Below are 17,035 nucleotides of genomic sequence, written 5' to 3'. Positions count from 1 at the left end.
CATGGCACCGGCCTACAGCCGACCAACCACGTTCCTCTTGAACACCCGCACACCTGGGGTAACCGCTCCCACCACCCGGACTCCAGTCCCTGTTAGGACTCTGTGCCACCCGGCACACGCAGACTCTGTCGGCCCCTAATGGCAGGGGGCCCTGGACCCATGTGTTAATCTTCACCTGCCTGCATGCTCCCCAAACCCACTGACCACAAGCCACAGCTCCACACAGCCACCCTGCTGCTTCCCCCACCGCTGCCACCGCTACCCCAGGCATAGGGGGAAGCTGTCGCTCCTCCGGGCCTCCTGAAGAAAGATGAAGCCCTGCAAATGCAGGAATGGGGAAGGGAGGCTGGACATCCAGGTGTGCACTCGCCCTTCACAAGCAGTTGGGGGAGCAGAAGTGAGTTTGGGCCAGTGGCGCAATGGATAACGTGTCTGACTACGAATCAGAAGACTGTAGGTTCGACTCCTGCCTGGCTCGTACTGACTGATTTTCCTGAGCCAAGGGCTCTCTTCTGCCTGCCCTTCAGGTTACCTTTGGCCCAGGCACCCCACAGGTCTCATGCCAGCGTAAGAGAAAAGTGCCCTTTGGCCCATTCCCCATTTGGAGCTGCAGCCCCAGAGCGGGCATGCCAGGACAAAAGGCGATGCAAAGCGCTGGGGAATGCAGGCACTGATCCCACTACCGCTCGCTTTTCCCAAGCCATACAAAGGGGCTGGTACTTTAGGGGGCCTCCCAGGGAGCACTCCCCTCCCCCTCTGCACTAGGCTGCTCTCTCAGCTGCAGTGGGCTTCACTGGGGTCGCTGTGCCCTGAAACAGGGCTCTTTGGTCCTCTGCCTTGGCCCTGTCGTCTGGATCAGTAGCCCGAGCACAGTCTGCCTCTCTAGACTCAACCTTTTACAATCGGTTGTAGGCCTGGGCTGCCTCGTGCCTGCCAGGCACACAGGAACCTACCCTTTCACCCAGCCTCGTCTGGAAAAGGAATATGAGCTGGAGAGTGCGGGCATCGATCCCACTACCCCTCACATGCTAAACAAGCACTCTACCACCTGAGCTAATCACCCTGCTTACAAGTAGACCTAAGATTTATTAGAGCCCTGGGCAAACAGAAGACTAGGGGACCCACACCAGGTGAGAGCAGGTTCCCTCTCCCCATCGACAAGGACAAATCCCCCCTGTGTGCCAGGGGCTGTAGCTGGGCCCCTGAGCCTCCGTGGTGTGTCCAGGGTGGGCCCGCAGCACCGTGGGATGGGCCAGGGTTGGGGCAAGGGCTGGGGCTGGCTTTTGGTGGGGGGCATGAGCTCCACCCCTGCTACCCGCCTGCCCCTGTGGTCCTGTCTAATCCCAGCGGCGCTTGTCTCAGGAGCAGCCCACACACGGGAGGGAGTGGGAGAGGGAGTGGGGGCAGCACTGGGGTTGCCCATGGGGCTCCTGGGAGCAGACAGCCACGGGAGGCTGCAGCCACCTGCAGAGAGCCCGGCGCCCACACCTCACCCCTGGCCCTGGCCTGGCCGGACGGGAGGAGGAGCACACTGCCCACCCTGGATGCCCATGGCCAGGATGCCCGCCTGGGCCCTGCTACTCATGTAGTTCATGGAGCCTCTGATGGGCAGGGACCCCTGGGCCCGGGCCCCGTGGGTCCATGTGTTAACCTCTTTCTCCCTGCATGCACCGCAGGCTGCCGCCCAGTTCCCATTGCTGCAGCCCAGCTCTACTCTTCCCCAGTCCTGGCCAGCCCCAGCTCCCCTCACCCCCACTCCTGCCCCACCGCCGCAGTCTCCTCTGTCCCCGTGCACAACGGCCAAAGAAGAGGGGCTCCCGAACAACTGGAATGAGACGCCTGTCGGCAGCGTACTCAGATCTTTGGCTTCCCTCCAGGATGCCCCACCACAGCCCCCTGCCACACATCCCACCCCGCTGCCTCCAGTCACTGCTGCCCCAGGCATAGGGAAGCCTTGTCAGCTCCAGGCCCCCCATTGAAAGATCAAGCCAAGTTAGGACTGGGGCAGGGACACCAGAAATGCACACAAGGACGGTCCACCCAATGCTCCTGCTTCCTCCGCTGTGTGAAAGGTGTTCAGGACCTGCACCCCGCTGGAGCCGTCCACCGCTCCCTGCTGATGGGGGTCTTCAGGGGCGCTTCTGGGCTGTGCTTCGCCCTGCTGAGCAGCTCTCCTCAGCCCCCCTCACCCCGCTCTTCTCCCTTCTCTCTCCCAGAGGTATTCCCCTCGCGCTGGGCACGCAGCTCCTTTATCCGCTCTGCGGCTCTGCCCTGAAGTCTTCCCGACAGGAGTGTTGCAGTCTTGAATCAGGTCCAGCGTTGGGGGGCACTCCTCTCCCCGCCCCCAGGATGAGCTCCACCAATCACAACAGCAAGATTTCTAGCCTGGGACTCAACCCAGGCTCCGAAAGGCAAGCCTGCTACACACATGTGGAGTCCTTCAGGAGTCCCTGGGGGAACCACATCCCCCACGCAGCCAACCCCCTGCCAGGCACACAGGAGCCTGCCTTTCACCCAGCCCTCTCTCAGCCACAGCACAGGTGGGTCTGGACAAAAGGGAACACGAGCTGGAGAAGGCGGGCATCGATCCCGCTACCTCTCGCATGCTAAGCGAGCGCTCTACCATCTGAGCTAATTCCCCTGCTTATAGGGAGGGATTAAGCTTTATTAGTGCCCTGGGCAAACAGAAGACTAGAGGACCCACACCAGGTGTGGGCAGGTTCCCTCTGCACCTGCCACGGGGCTGCGGGCGGGCCCGACCAGCCTCCGTGGCACATGCAGGGCGAGCCAAGGGGCATGAGCACCACCGAGGTGAAGGAGGACCTGGCCTCAGCCCTGCCCCACAACCCAGTGGGTGTCATGCAGCTGGGGCTGCGGCTCCCAGGACCAGGATGCCCCCACCAGGGAGCTCCCCGAAACACATCCCACCCCACTGCCTCTACCACGACTGCCCCCAGGCATAGGGGGAAGCCACCTCTGCTCTGGACCCCCGCTGAAAGGTCAAGCAAAGGCAGCAAGGGGGCAGGGAGGCCACAAACCTGCACAAGGAGGGTCCCGCCAGCATGCCTGCCTCCCCTGCTTTGCAACAGGTGCTGAGGGCTGCAGCCTGAAAGCCACAGGCCGGACGGTCACAGCCTTGCTGCGCTGCCAGCTACAGACTAGCTGAGAGCAAAAAGTTTCCTTCAAGCTGGAATCGAACAAGTGACATAAAGAGTTTCATACAAAGCAAACCTACAGGCCTCCGCTTCCCAGCTAAGCAATCAAAGGAAGATGAGTTTGCAGGTTCGACTGCTACCTGGCTTGTACTGCCTTTTTTGTGAGACAAGAGCTCTCTTGCAGCTCCTGCTTCCCACTGCTTTTCTCACCCGGCTGCACCTCACTCCCATCCCCTTCTACCCCCTGCTCTGCCCTTGTCCAGCAAAACACCGAGAACATGCCCGTTGGCCCAGCCTCCATTGCAGCCACAGCCACAGCCACAGCACAGGCTTACCAGTGCAAAAGGGACCAGGCGGCACCGGAGAAACTGGGCATTGAGCCCTTGACCTCTTGCATGCTCAACCATCAGAGGTACATGATCGAGACACAAGACAGCTCCAGATGTGTGGGGGCCCTGGGCAAAAAGAGAACTGGAGGCTGTGGTGGCCCAGTACGGGGCACTCCTGTGCTGAGACACCCGCCGCGCTGCACCGGACCAAAAGCCCCGCTTGGAGTGCCTCCCCTGGGGTGTCTGCAGCCGACCAACCATGTTCCTGGAGTACACCCACAAGCCTGTGGTAACTGCTGCCACCACCCGGACTCCAGTCTCTGTTCGGGCGCTGTGCCACCCGGCGCACACAGACCCTGTAGACCCCTCATGGCAGGGGCCCTGTGGGCCCGTTTGTTAATCTGTACCTGCCTGCACGCTCCCCAGACCCACGGCCCCCACTCCCATTGCCACAGGCCAAAACGCCCAATTCCCTCTCCCCGCCAGCCCCAGCTCCCCTGGCACCCACCCGCTGCCCCCACCGCCACGGTCATCTCTGCCCTCACTCACAACAGCTGAAGAAGACGGACTCCTGAATAACTGGAACGAGATGCCTGCCAGGTCCGGGCCTGTCAGCAGCGAACCCAGGAGATTTTTGGCTTCACTCCAGGATTGCCCCACAACGGCGCTCCCTGCTGCACATCTCACCCCGCTGCTGCCTCCAGGGCTGCCCCCAGGCATAGGGGGAAGCCGTCGCTCCTCCGGGCCCCCTGCTGAAAGACGAAGCCCTGCACATGCAGGAACGGGGAAGGGAGGCTGGACCGCCAGGTGTGGGCTCGCCCTTCACCAGCAGCTGGGGGAGTACACGTAAGTTTGGGCCAGGGGTGCAATGGATAACACATCTGACTGTGAGTTGAGAGCTTATTGGTTCAAATCCTGCCTTACTTTCACTAACTGCCCATTCAGAGCCGAGGGCTCTTTTCTGCCTGCCCCTTCAGGTTGCTTTTGACCCAGGCACCCCACAGCCCTCATGCCAGGATCAGAGGAAGGTGCCCTTTGGCACAGCCCCCATTTTGAGATGATCTTGTGGGGCACCTGATAGTTCATGGTAGCCTGGGACATAGTGACCATCACTTGGTCGAGTTCACTATCCAGGGAAAGGTGGGTAAAGTCGCTAGTGGGGCTAAGGTGTTGGACTTCAGAAGGGCCAACTTTAGCAAGCTCAGAAGGCTAGTTAGTGAGGGGATGCAACTCAGGAACATGGAGCATGTGGGGGTTCAGGAGGGCTGGAGGTATCTCAAGGGAGTGATCCTTGGGGCTCAAAAGGAGTCTATCCCATTACGTAGGAAGGGAGGTAAGGGGGCAAAAAAGCCCCCTTGGCTGAACAGGAAAGTCCGGGAGAGTCTGGGGGCAAAGAAGGAGATGTATAGGCAATGGAAGCAGGGAACAGCCACCAAGGAGGAATATATCTCCCTGGTGCGCTATTGCAGGGAATCAGTTAGACAGGCCAAGGCCCCGGGGCTTGAGCTCAGGCTGGCTTCAACAATCAAGGACAATAAAAAGTCCTTCTTCAGGTATATAGCGGGCAAAAGGAAAGCTCAGAGCAACATGGGGCCCCTGCAGGACAAACCAGGACAGCTGGTGGTTGACGCAGGGAAAAAAGCAGAGCTCTTCAATGAGTTCTTCGCTTCAGTATTTCTAAGTACCGACCAAGCCAATTCCCCCACCTCGATCACTGACGGATGTCCACAGGGCACCAGTCCACCTACGGTCAGTTCTGAAATAGTGGAAAAGGGACCAGGCGGCACTGGAGAAATTGGGCATTGATCCCTTGACCACTTGTATGCAAAATGCATGCTCGACCATCTGAGGTACATCATCTGGACATGGAAAAACTCCAGATGTGCGGGGGCCCTGGGCAAAAAGAGAACTGGAGGCTGTGGTGGGCCAGCAGGGGGCGCTCCTATGCTGAGACACCCACCGCGCTGCAGCGGACCAAAGACACCTCTCGGAGTGTCTCCCCTGGGGTGTCTCCATCTGGCCAACCGCATTCCTGGACTTTGCAGGAGCTGTATGTGATCGGTCGGTGACACTAGGCGCTCAGGGTCACAGGAAGGTGCCCTTTGGCACAGCCCCATTTGGAGCTGCAGCCACCAAGCGGGCATGCCAGGACAACAGGCAACACAAAAACATGGAGAAGGCAGGCATCGATCCCACTACCTCTCGCATGCTAAGCAAGCGCTCTACCACTTGAGCTAATTCCCCAGTACATGTCAGTGGTGTTACATTTGCTGGGACCCAGGACAGACTGAAAATTGGTGGACCAGCCCACAGGCAAAGGCACGTTCCCTCTGTGTGTGCCAGGGGGCTGCAGCTGGGCCCCCCACCCTCCATGGTGTGTCCAGGGTGGGCCCGCAGCACTGCAGGAAGGGTTGGGGCAGGGTTGCGTTTGGGGCCGGCTTTCAGTGGGGGGCATGAGCTCCTGCCCTGCTACCCGCCTGCCCCTCTGCCGGGCACTCTGGTCCTGTCCTGTCCCTGCAGTGATGGTCTTGGGAGCAGCCCACACATGGCAGGGAGTGGGAGAAGGAGTGGGGGCAGCACTGGGGTTGCCCATGGGGCTCCTGGGAGCAGACGGCCCCAGGAGGCTCCTGCCACTTGCAGAGAGCCTGGCGCCCACACCTCACCCCTGCCTCGGCTTAGCCGGAGGGGAGGAGGGTCACGCTGCCCACCCTGGATGCCCATGGCCAGGATGCTCACCTGGGCCCTGCTACATGTGCTGCTTCAGGGAGCCTCTGATTGGCAGGGACCCCTGGGCCCGGGCCCTGCTCAGCCTCCACAAGAGAAGGCTGAGGGGGGATCAGGTAGCTGTCTATAAACTTACCAGTGGGGAAGGGAGAGACCCTGTTGCCCCGAGCACCTTCTGGAGTAAAAAGACATTACGGCCACAAGTTGTTTGAGACCAGGTTCAGGTTGGACATTACAAGACACTACTTCACAGTCAGGGCGGCTAGGACCTGGAACCAACTTCCAAGGGAAGTGGTGCTGGCTCCTGCCCTGGGGGTCTTTAAGAAGCGGCTCGACAATCACCTGGCTGGGGTCATTAGAGCCCAGTACTCTCTCCTGCCCCGGGCAGGGGGTTGGACTTGATGGTCTACTTAGGTCCCTTCTGCCCCTACATCTATGACTCTATGAATCCATAAAAGCAAATTCTTTCCTTTGCACTGGAGAGAAACCAGAGAGCTAAGGATTTCCTACATGAAGCGAGCCCATAGTCCTCCGCTCTCCCAGCTGAGCTATCAAAAGGAGATTGGGCTGTTGGTGCAAGTGTGACTCAAGGTGGCACGGTGCACTGTCCTCAGGTCTCACAGGCCTCCACCCCCAGGTGAGGCCAGGTTCTCTTTCACCTGTCCGGGGGCTGCAGCTGGGCCCCGCAGCCTCCTCCACACCTCTGGGGGGGCTCGCCCTTCCGCAGCAGCTGGCAACCCCCAGCGCTTGCCTGGCCCAGTGGTGCAAGGGAGAACGTGTCTGATTACGAATCAGAAAATGCTACTTTCGAGTCCTTCCCAGCTCATTCCACCCTTTCTCCAAGCCAAGAGCTCTCCTGCGCCTGCTGCTTACTGTTGCTTCATTTCCACCGGGAGAACCACAGCCCCCGTGCAGCAAATCAGCCCCCCTGCCAGGCACAGAGGAACCTCCCTTTCACCCAGCCTGCATGTCAGCCGCAGCGGACAGAAATGCACAAACTAAAACACAAGAGCATCGATCCCACTACCTCTCGCATGCTACCCTGCTGGAGCTGTCCGCTGCTCCCTGCTGATGTGGCTCTTCAGGGGCGATTCTGGGCTGTGCTTCGCCCTGCTGGGCAGCTCCCCTCAGCCCCCCTCACCCCGCTCTTCTCCCTTCTCTCTCCCGGAGGTGTTCCCCTCGCGCTGGGCACGCAGCTGCTTTTATTTGCTCCACGGCTCCGCCCCGAACTCTTCCTAACAGGAGTGTTGCAGTCTTGAATCAGGTCCAGCATTGGGGGGCACTCCTCTCCCCGCCCCCCAGGAAAGGGGCGTGACTGAACTCCTCTTGCTGCCTCCAGATTGGGGATGAGCTCCACCAATCACAACAGCAAGATTTCAAGCCTGGGACTCAACCCAGCTCCGAAAGGCAAGCCTGCTGCACACGTGTGGAGTCCTTCAGGGCTCATTTCACCCATTCCCAAACGCAGAGCTCCCATGTGCCCCGTGCTTCCTGCTGCTTTTTACCCCTGGGGGAACCACATCCCCCATGCAGCCAATGCCCCTGCCAGGCACACAGGAGCCTGCCTTGCACCCAGCCCCGTCTCAGCCACAGCACAGGTCGGTCTGGACAAAAGGGAACATGAACTGGAGAATGCGGGCATCGATCCCGCTACCTCTCGCATGCTAAGCGAGCGCTCTACCACCTGAGCTAATTCCCCTGTTTGTAGGTAGGGATTAAGCTGTACTAGTGCCCTGGGCAAACAGAAGATTAGAGGACCCACACCAGGTGTGGACAGGTTCCCTCTGCACCTGCCACGGGGCTGCGGGCGGGCCCGGCCAGACTCCACGGCAGGCTCGGCATGAGCCAGGTGGCATGAGCGCTGCTGAGGTGAAGGTGGACCTGGCCTCAGCCTGGCCCCTCCACCCAGCAGGTGTCATGCAGCTGGAGCTGCGGCCCCCCAGCACCAGGATGCCCCCACCATGGAGCTCCCTGGGACACATCCCACCCCACTGCCTCTGCCACGACTGCCCCCAGGCATAGGGGGAAGCCACCTCTGCTCCCAGCCCCCGCTGAGAGATCATGCGATGGCAGCAAGGGGGCAGGGAGGCCACAAACCTGCATGAGGAGGGTCCCGCCAGCATGCCTGCCTCCCCGCTTTGTGACAGGTGCTGAGGGCTGCAGCCTGAAAGTCGCAGGGCAGAGGGTCACGGGCTTGCTGCGCTGCCAGCTACAGACTAGCTGAGAGCAAAAAGTTTCCTTCCAGCTGGAATTGAACAAGTGACATAAGGATTTTCATACAAAGCAAACCTACAGGCCTCCATTCTCCCAGCTAAGCTATCGAAGGAAGATTAGTTTGCACGCTCACCTCCTACCTGCCTCATACTGCCTTTTTTGTGAGCTGATATCTCTCTTGCACCTGCCGCTTACTGTTGCTTTTCTCACCCGGCTGCACCTCACTCCCATCCACTTCTGCCCCCTGCTCTGCCCTTGTCCAGCAAAACACACGAGAACGTGCCCTTTGGCCCAGCCTCCATGGCAGACACAGCCGCAGCGCAGGCATGCCGGTGGAAGAGGGCCTGGAGGAATTGGTCACAAGCCCTTGACCTCTTGCACGCTGAATATGTGCTCTACCGTCAGAGATACATCAGCTAGACTTGGAAAACTCCAGATGTGTGGGGGCCCTGGGCAAAAAGAGAACTGGAGGCTGTGGTGCGCCAGTAGGGGGCGCTCCTGTGCTGAGCCACCCCCCTCACTGCACCGGACCAAAAACCCCGCTTGAAGCGTCTCCCTGGGGTGTCTACATCTGGTCAAACACGTTCCTGGAGTTTGCAGGAGCTGTATGTGATCGGCGTCGACGACACTAAGCGCTCGCTCCTTGGGTCACCAGGCCTTGTCACTGGCTCTAAGCACAACATCTGCCAACAGAGTCTCACCCTTGCGCTGGGAAGCTCCCTGCAACTTCTGGTACATCCGGCCACTCCCAGTGGGTGTCCTGCACCCTGCGGGGACTGGAAGGGTCCCCAGGAAGCTCCAGAGTCTCTTGTAGGCCTCCTGGTCACTGAAGAAATGGGTCAGCTCCATCAGAATGTGCTGGAAAACCCTCACCCATTCCGGGGTAGCCTCAGTACCAGCAGGTTGCCCTGCTCCCCCCTGTCCTCGGCCACCCACTGCACTGCACCGGACCAAAAACACCACTTGGAGCGTCTCCCCTGGGGTGCCTACACCTGGCCAACCACATTCCTGGAGTAGACGCACAAGCCTGGGGTAACCGCTGCCACCACCCGGACTCCAGTCTCTGTTCGGGCTCTGTGCCACCCGGCACACACAGACCCTGTAGACCCCAGGCCCCACGGGCCCATGTGTTACCACCAGCCAAACCTCCCCTCACACCCACCTCCTGCCCCACAGCCACAGTCTCCTCTGCCCTCGCACACAATGGGTGAAGAGGAGGGGCTCCCGAACAACTGGAACGAGACACCTGCCAGCTCCGCTCCTGTTGGCAGCAAACTCAGGACTTCTTCCTCTTCACTGCAGGATGCACCGCCCAACAGAGCTCCCTGCCACACACTCCTTCCTGGCTTGTACGGCCCTTTCTTTCTGAGCCAAGGGCTCTGCTGCTCCTGCTGCTTCATGTTCCTTTGGCCCAGTGCCCATTTCAACTGCAGCCCCAGAGCGGGCATGCCACCTCAAAAGGCAACACAAAGCATTGGAAAATAGAGGCATCGATCCTGCTAATTATCACATGCTTCCTCTCCCATGCTAAGAGAGTGCTCTACCATGTGAACTAATTCCTGTGCACAGGGGGGAAAGCCTAGATTTGTCGGGGCCCTGGACAAACAGAACAGTGGCACCCCCCGTACCCCCCCCCCCAGGAAAGGGCAAATTCCCTCTGTGTGTGCCAGAGAGCTGCAGATGGGCCCCCAGCCTCTGAGGAGTGTCCAGGGTGGGCCCGCAACACCGTGGGATGGGGCAGGGCTGGGGGAGGGCCTGGGTCTGAGGCCAGCTTTTGGTATGGGGCATGAGCTCCAGCCCTGCTACCCGCCTGCCCTTCTGCCAAGCCCTCTGGTCGTGTCCTGTCCCACTGGAGCTGGTCTCAGCAGCTTCCCACACATGGCAGGGAGTGGAGGATGGAGTGGTGGTGGGACTGCGGTTGCCTGGTGCCCACACCTCACCCCTGGCTCCAGCCCTGGCCCTGGCCTGGCTGGAGAGGAGGAGCACGCTGACCACCCTGGATGCCCATGCCTTACTCCCCCACGATGTGACAGGTGCTGAGGGCCCGCAGCCTGAAAGCCACAGGCCAGAGGGTCACAGCCTTGCTGCGCTGCCAACTACAGACTAGCTGAGAGCAAAAAGTTTCCTTCAAGTTGGAATTGAACAAGTGACATAAGGATTTTCATACAAAGCAAACCTAGAGGTCTCCGATCTCCCAGCTCAGCTATAGAAGGAAGAAAAGTTTGTAGGTTTGACTGTTACCTGGCTCGTACTTCCTTTGTTGTGAGCCAAGAGCTCTCTTGTACCTGCTGCTTGCCATTGCTCTTCTCGCCCGGCTGCACCTCACTCTCATCCCCTTCTACCCCCTCCTTTGCCCTTCTCCAGCAAAATACTGAGAGCATGCCCTTTTGCCCAGCCTCCATTTCAGATGCAGCCGCAGCACAGGCTTGTCAGGCCAAAAGGGACCAGGTGGCACTGGAGAAACTGGGCATTGATCCTCTGACCTCTCCCACGCTCGACCATCAGAGGTACATCCTCGAGACACAAGACAGCTCCAGATGTGTGGGGGCCCTGGGCAAAAAGAGAACTGGAGGCTGTGGTGGGCTAGTTGGGGGCGCTCCAGTCCTGAGACACCCGCCGCTCTGCACCGGCCTAAAAACCCCTCCTGGAGTGTCTCCCGTGGGGTGTCTCCAGCCGACCAACCACGTTTCTGGAGTACACCGGCAAGACTGGGCTAACCGCTGCCACCACCCGGACTCCAGTCTCTGTTAGGGCTCTGTGCCACCCGGCGTACACAGACCCTGTAGACCCCTCATGGCAGGAGCCCCATGGGTCCGTGTTAATCTGCACCTGCCTGCATGTTCTCCAAACCCACGGCCCCTATTCCCATTGCCGCAGGCCAGAACACCCATTCCCTGCTCCCCACCAGCCCCATCTCCCCTCGCACCCACCCCCTGCTCCCTCTGCCACGGTCATCTCTGCCCTCACTCACAACAGCTGAAGAAGACGGACTCCAGAATAAGTGGAACGAGACGCCTGCCAGGTCCGGGCCTGTCGGCAGCAAACTCAGGAAATCTTTGGTTTCACTCCACGATTTCCCCACAACGGAGCTCCCTGCCGCACATCTCACCCCGCTGATGCCTCCACCGCTGCCCCCACTGCCCCAGGCATAGGGGAAGCCGCCGCTCCTCCGGGCCTCCTGCTGAAAGACAAAGCACTGCAAATGCAGGAATGGGGAAGGGAGGCTGGAGTGCCAGGTGTGCGCTTGCCCTTCACCAGCAGCTGGGGGAGCATAAATGAGCATGGGCCAGTGGCGCAATGGATAACGCATCTGACTACGAATCAGAAGACTGTAGGTTCGACTCCTGCCTGGCTCGCAGTGACTGCTTTTTCTGAGCCCAGGGCTCTCTTCTGCCTGCCCCTTTGGGTTGCTTTTGGGCCAGGCACCCACAGCCCTCATGCCAGGGTAAGAGAAAAGTGCCCTTTGGCCCATTCCCCATTTGGAGCTGCAGGCCCCAAGCGGGCATGCCAGGACAAAAGGCAACACAAAGCGCTGGAGAATGTGGGCATCGATCCCACTACCGCTCACATGCAAAGCAAACACTCGACCACCCGACAATTCCCTGGTGCCCAAAGCTGTGGCTAGGCTTGATATTGCCCTGGACAAACAGAAAATTCATAGATTCATAGATTGTTGAGTCGGAAGGGACCACAATGGATCATCGTGTCCGACCCCCTGCCCCTGGCAGGAAAGAGGACCGAGGTCAGATGACCCCAGCCAGGTGACTATCTAGCCTCCTCTTGAAGACCTCCAAGCTAGGTGATAGCACCACCTCTCTTGGGAGCCCGTTCCAGATCCTGGCCACCCTGACTGTGAAAAATGTCTTCCTAATGTCTAACCTAAATCCCCTCTCAACTAGTTTACACCCGTTATTCCTAGTCACTCCCTGGGGTGCCTTGGTAACAGCACGTCCCCTATTCCCCATTGACCTCCCCTAATAAGTTTATAGGCGGCCACAAGGTCTCCCCTCAGCCGTCTCTTGTGAAGGCTGAAGAGATTCAGCTCTCTCAACCTCCCCCTGTAGGGTCTATCACGAAGGCCACTAGTCATGCGAGTGGCCTCCTCTGGACCCTCTCCAGATTCCCCGTGTCCCTCTTGAAGTGCGGCGCCCAGAACTGGACACAGTACTCCAACTGCGGCCTGACCAGTGTCGCATAGAGGGGAGCATCACCTCCCTCAATCTGTTAGTCATGCACCTGCTAATGCACGACAAGGTGCGATTGGCCTTGTTGATGGCCTCGTTACCCTGCCGGCTCATGTTCATCTTGGAGTCAGTGACCACCAGTAGCTGGGGGAACGTTTGTTCACCAGAGCACCCCAAAGGATGACGACTAGGTCGAATGGTCATAAACTACTTCAAGACCGTTTCAGGCTGGACATAAGGAAGAATTTCTTTACTGTCCGAGCCCCCAAGGTCTGGAACAGCCTGCCGCCGGAGGTTGTTCAAGCGCCTACATTGAACACCTTCAAGATGAAACTGGATGCTTATCTTGCTGGGATCCTATGACCCCAGCTGACTTCCTGCCCTTTGGGCAGGGGCTGGACTCGATGATCTTCCAAGGTCCCTTCCAACCCTAATGTCTATGAAATCTATGAAATCTATGAATCCCTCTCTGCCTCGGAGCTGCTGAGAAGGACACTCCCCAACCTAGAGGTGTGCGGGGACTTCCTCCTTCCCAGGTGGAGTACCTTACATTTCTCTTTATTAAACTGCATCCTATTTCTCTCTGCCCATTGAGCCAACCTGTCCAGGTCAGCCTGAATCTGCTCCCTGAGCATCCATGGTGTGTCCAGGGTGGGCCCACAGCACCGTGGGATGGGCCAGGTTGGGGCAGGGGCTGGGATTGGGGCCAGCTTTTGGTGGGGGGCATGAGCTCCACCCCTGCTGGCCGCCTGCCCCTCTGGTCCTGTCCAGTCCCACCAGCCCTGGTCTCGGGAGCAGCCCACACATGGCAGGGAGTGGGAGAGGGAGTGGGGGCAGCACTGGGGTTGCCCATGGGGCTCCTGGGAGCAGATGGCCACAGGAGGCCACTGCCGCCTGCAGAGAGCCTGGCGCCCACACCTCACCTCTGGCCCTGGCCTGGCCGGATGGGAGGAAGAGCACACTGCCCACCCTGGATGCCCATGGTCAGGATGCCCACCTGGGCCCTGCTACTCATGTGGTTCAGGGAGCCTCTGATGGGCAGGGAGCCCTGGGCCCAGCCCCGCGGGTCCATGTGTTAATCTCTTTCTACCTGTACACTTCCCAGGCTGGTACCCTGTTCCATTGCTGCAGCCCAGCACTCCTCTTCCCCACTCCCCGCCAGCCCCAGCTCCCCTCACACCCACCCCTGCCCCACCGCCACAGTCTCCTCTGTCCCCGTGCACAACGGCCAACCAAGAGGGGCTCCCGAACAACTGGAACGAGACGCCTGCCAGCTCCGGTCCTGTCGGCAGGAAACTCAGATCTTTGGCTTCACTCCACGATGCCCCACCACACAGCCCCCTGCCACCATCCCACCCCGCTGCCACATCCACCGCTGCCCCCAGGCATAGGGGAGCCTCATCTGCTCCAGGCTGCCCGATGAAAGCTCAAGGCAAGGAAGGACTGGGGCAGGGACACCAGAAACTCACATAAGGACGGCCTGGCCAATGCTCCTTCCTGAAGGGTGCTGAGGACCTGCACCCCAGACACACAGGCTTGCAGTGCCGCCAGCTGCAGACTGGCTCAGAGCAAACCCTTTCCTTTGCGCTGGAGAGAGACCAGAGAGCTAAGGATTTCTACACAAAGCGAGCCCATATCCTCCGCTCTCCCAGCTGACCTAGCAAAGCAAGACGGGGCTGTGGGTGCAAGGGGGACTCAAGGTGGCACGCTGCCCTGCCCGCAGGGCTTGCTGGCCTCCACGCCCCGGTGAGGGCAGGTTCCCTTTTCACATTCACTTATCACAAGGGAAAGGATCAAGGATACAAACATTTGTACAATATATATATTTATTTGTAAGATATCGAAACCAGTAACCTCTGGGGAAATGACGTAAAGCCTCATACCGGTGCTCCACACACAGGTAAGTCTCTGATCTGAAACAGATAAACCCCAAAGATAAACTCAATCCTGAGGGGAAACCCCAACACGGGCATCAATCCCACTACCTCTGATATGCAAAGAGAGCACTCTACCACGTGAGCTAACTGCCTTAAGGGCTGTCAGGAATTAAGATTTATTAGTGCTCTAGGCAAACAGAAGATTAGAGGACCCACACCAGGTGTGGGCAGGCTCCCTCTGTGCCTGCTACAGGGCTACCATTTGAGCTAATCTACATTGCACTGGCCTCAGGTCTCACAGGCCTCCACCCCCAGGTGAGGGCAGGTTCCCTTCACACCTGTCCGGGGGCTGCAGCTGGGCCCCCGCAGCCTCCTCGACCGCTCTGGGGGGGCTCGCCCTCCCGCAGCAGCTGGCAACCACCAGCGCTTGCCTGGCCCAGTGGTGCAATGGAGAACGTGTCTGATTACGAAGCAGAAAATGCTAGTGTAGCCCAGGTAACTTGGGTACACACTGCCCTGCTCCGAGTGACGGGGACTGTTAGCTGGGAGGTGTGCCGGGGGTGGGAGCTGAAGACTGCTCGGTTCCCCTCCGTCCCTAGAGATCCAGGCCAGGACAGTCGGGGACTTCTCTACGTACACATCTATTCACATTCACTTATCACAAGGGAAAGGATCATGGATACAAACAGATGTACAATATATATATTTATTTGTAAGATGTCGAAACCAGTAACATAACCAATACCCTCTGGGGAAATGATGTACAACCTCATACCGGTGCTCCACACACAGGTAAGTCACAGGTAAGTATCTGATCTGAAACAGATAAACCCCAAAGATAAACTCAATCCCGAGGGGAAACCCCAGTGCCCGTGGGCTTTTCCCAACCCTACAAAAAAGCTGGTACTTTAGGGGGGCCTCCCAGTGGGCCCTCCCCTTTCAGGAGCCCTTAACTAACCAGAGTGGGGGGGCACTCCCCTCCCCCGTCGGACTCCTCCTTCCCTGCAGCTCACGGCTCCCAAGGTGGCGGGTGCCCCTTGCCCTCTGCGCCAGGCTGCTCTCTCGCCTGCAATGGGCTCCGGAGGGGTCGTTGTCCCCTGGAACAGGGCTCCGCTATGCAGGGCGTCTCGGGCCTCTGGCTCAGCCCTGTCGGCTGGCTCAGTACCCCAGCAGCGTCTGGCTCTCTGGACTCAACCTTTTGCTGTGGGCCGGAGGCCGGGCTGCCTCGTGCAGCACCAGGCTTGGTCTGCTCCCGGCCCCTGCGCGCAGCGCCTCCTGCACCGAGCTCCCAGCCTCGTTGCGAGGGTTGAGGACCTGAGCTGCCCAACTGCTGCAAAGGTCCTACTCTATGCACCATCCTGTGCACCGCGTCTCTGGCCACACACCACAGGTTGCAGACCCGAGCCGCCTCACACAGCTCCCAGGGTCTGGACGCCGTGTGCCGTGCTGCACCCGAGAGCCGAGCCGCTGGCGCCGTCCACTGCTCCCTGCTGATGGGGGTCTTCAGGCGCGCTTCTGGGCTGTGCTTCGCCCTGCTGGGCAGCTCCCCTCAGCCCCCCTCACCCCGCTCTTCTCCCTTCTCTCTCCCGGAGGTGTTCCCCTCGTGCTGGGCGCAGCTCCTTCTATTCGCTCCATGGCTCCGCCCCGAAGTCTTCCCAACAGGAGTGTTGCAGTCTTCACTCAGGTCCAGCGTTGGGGGGAACTCCTCTCCCCGCCCCCAGGAAAGGGGCGTGACTGAACTCCTCTTGCTGCCTCCAGATTGGAGGATGAGCTCCACCAATCACAACAGCAAGATTTCAAGCCTGGGACTCAACCCAGCTCTGAAAGGCAAGCCTGCTGCACACGTGTGGAGTCCTTCAGGGCTCGTTTCACCCTTTCTCCAAACCCAGAGCTCCCATGTGCCCCGTGCTTTCTGCTGCTTTTTACCCCTGGGGGAACCACATGCCCCACGCAGCCAATGCCCCTGCCAGGCACACAGGAACCTGCCTTTCACCCAGCCCTGTCTCAGCCACAGCACAGGTGGGTCTGGACAAAAGGGAACACGAGCTGGAGAATGCGGGCATCGATCCCGCTACCTCTCGCATGCTAAGCAAGCGCTCTACCATCTGAGCTAATTCCCCTGCTTGTAGGCAGGGATTAAGCTTTTTTAGTGCCCTGAGCAAACAGAAGACTAGAGGACCCACACCAGGTGTGGACAGGTTCCCTCTGCACCTGCCACGGGGCTGCGGGCGGGCCCGGCCAGCCTCCATGGCAGGTTCGGCATGAGCCAGGTGGCATGAGCACTCCTGAGGTGAAAGTGGACCTGGCCTCAGCCCGGCCCCTCCACCCAGCAGGTGTCATGCAGCTGGAGTTGCGGCCCCCCAGCACCAGGATGCCCCCAGGAGGGAGCTCCCCGAAACATATCCCACCTCACTGCCTCCACCACGACTGCCCCCAGGCATAGGGGGAAGCCACCTCTGCTCCGGGGCCCATGCTGAGAGATCACACGATGACAGCAAGGGGGCAGGGAGGCCACAAACCTCCACAAGGAGGGTCCCGCCAGCATGCCTGCC

The 17,035-nt window shown here is 59.6% G+C and overlaps 4 non-coding genes across 4 annotated transcripts; 2 read left to right on the top strand and 2 right to left on the bottom strand.

Moving 5' to 3' along the window:
• The first annotated feature begins 405 nt into the window (after positions 1–405).
• Positions 406–478, top strand: TRNAR-ACG (transfer RNA arginine (anticodon ACG)). Its single transcript has one exon. It is a non-coding gene; the product is annotated as a tRNA-Arg (tRNA).
• Positions 479–7,834: 7,356 nt separating this feature from the next.
• On the bottom strand, positions 7,835–7,907 carry TRNAA-AGC (transfer RNA alanine (anticodon AGC)). The gene has a single exon. It is a non-coding gene; the product is annotated as a tRNA-Ala (tRNA).
• Positions 7,908–11,705: 3,798 nt separating this feature from the next.
• On the top strand, positions 11,706–11,778 carry TRNAR-ACG (transfer RNA arginine (anticodon ACG)). The gene has a single exon. It is a non-coding gene; the product is annotated as a tRNA-Arg (tRNA).
• Positions 11,779–16,530: 4,752 nt separating this feature from the next.
• TRNAA-AGC (transfer RNA alanine (anticodon AGC)) lies at positions 16,531–16,603 on the bottom strand. Its single transcript has one exon. It is a non-coding gene; the product is annotated as a tRNA-Ala (tRNA).
• Positions 16,604–17,035: the final 432 nt, after the last annotated feature.

Source organism: Alligator mississippiensis, chromosome 3, assembly GCF_030867095.1.
Source record: "Alligator mississippiensis isolate rAllMis1 chromosome 3, rAllMis1, whole genome shotgun sequence".
NCBI classification, from domain to species: domain Eukaryota; kingdom Metazoa; phylum Chordata; order Crocodylia; family Alligatoridae; genus Alligator; species Alligator mississippiensis.
Note: the sequence above shows the minus strand (reverse complement) of the source record. Positions and strands in the feature narration are given on the sequence as shown.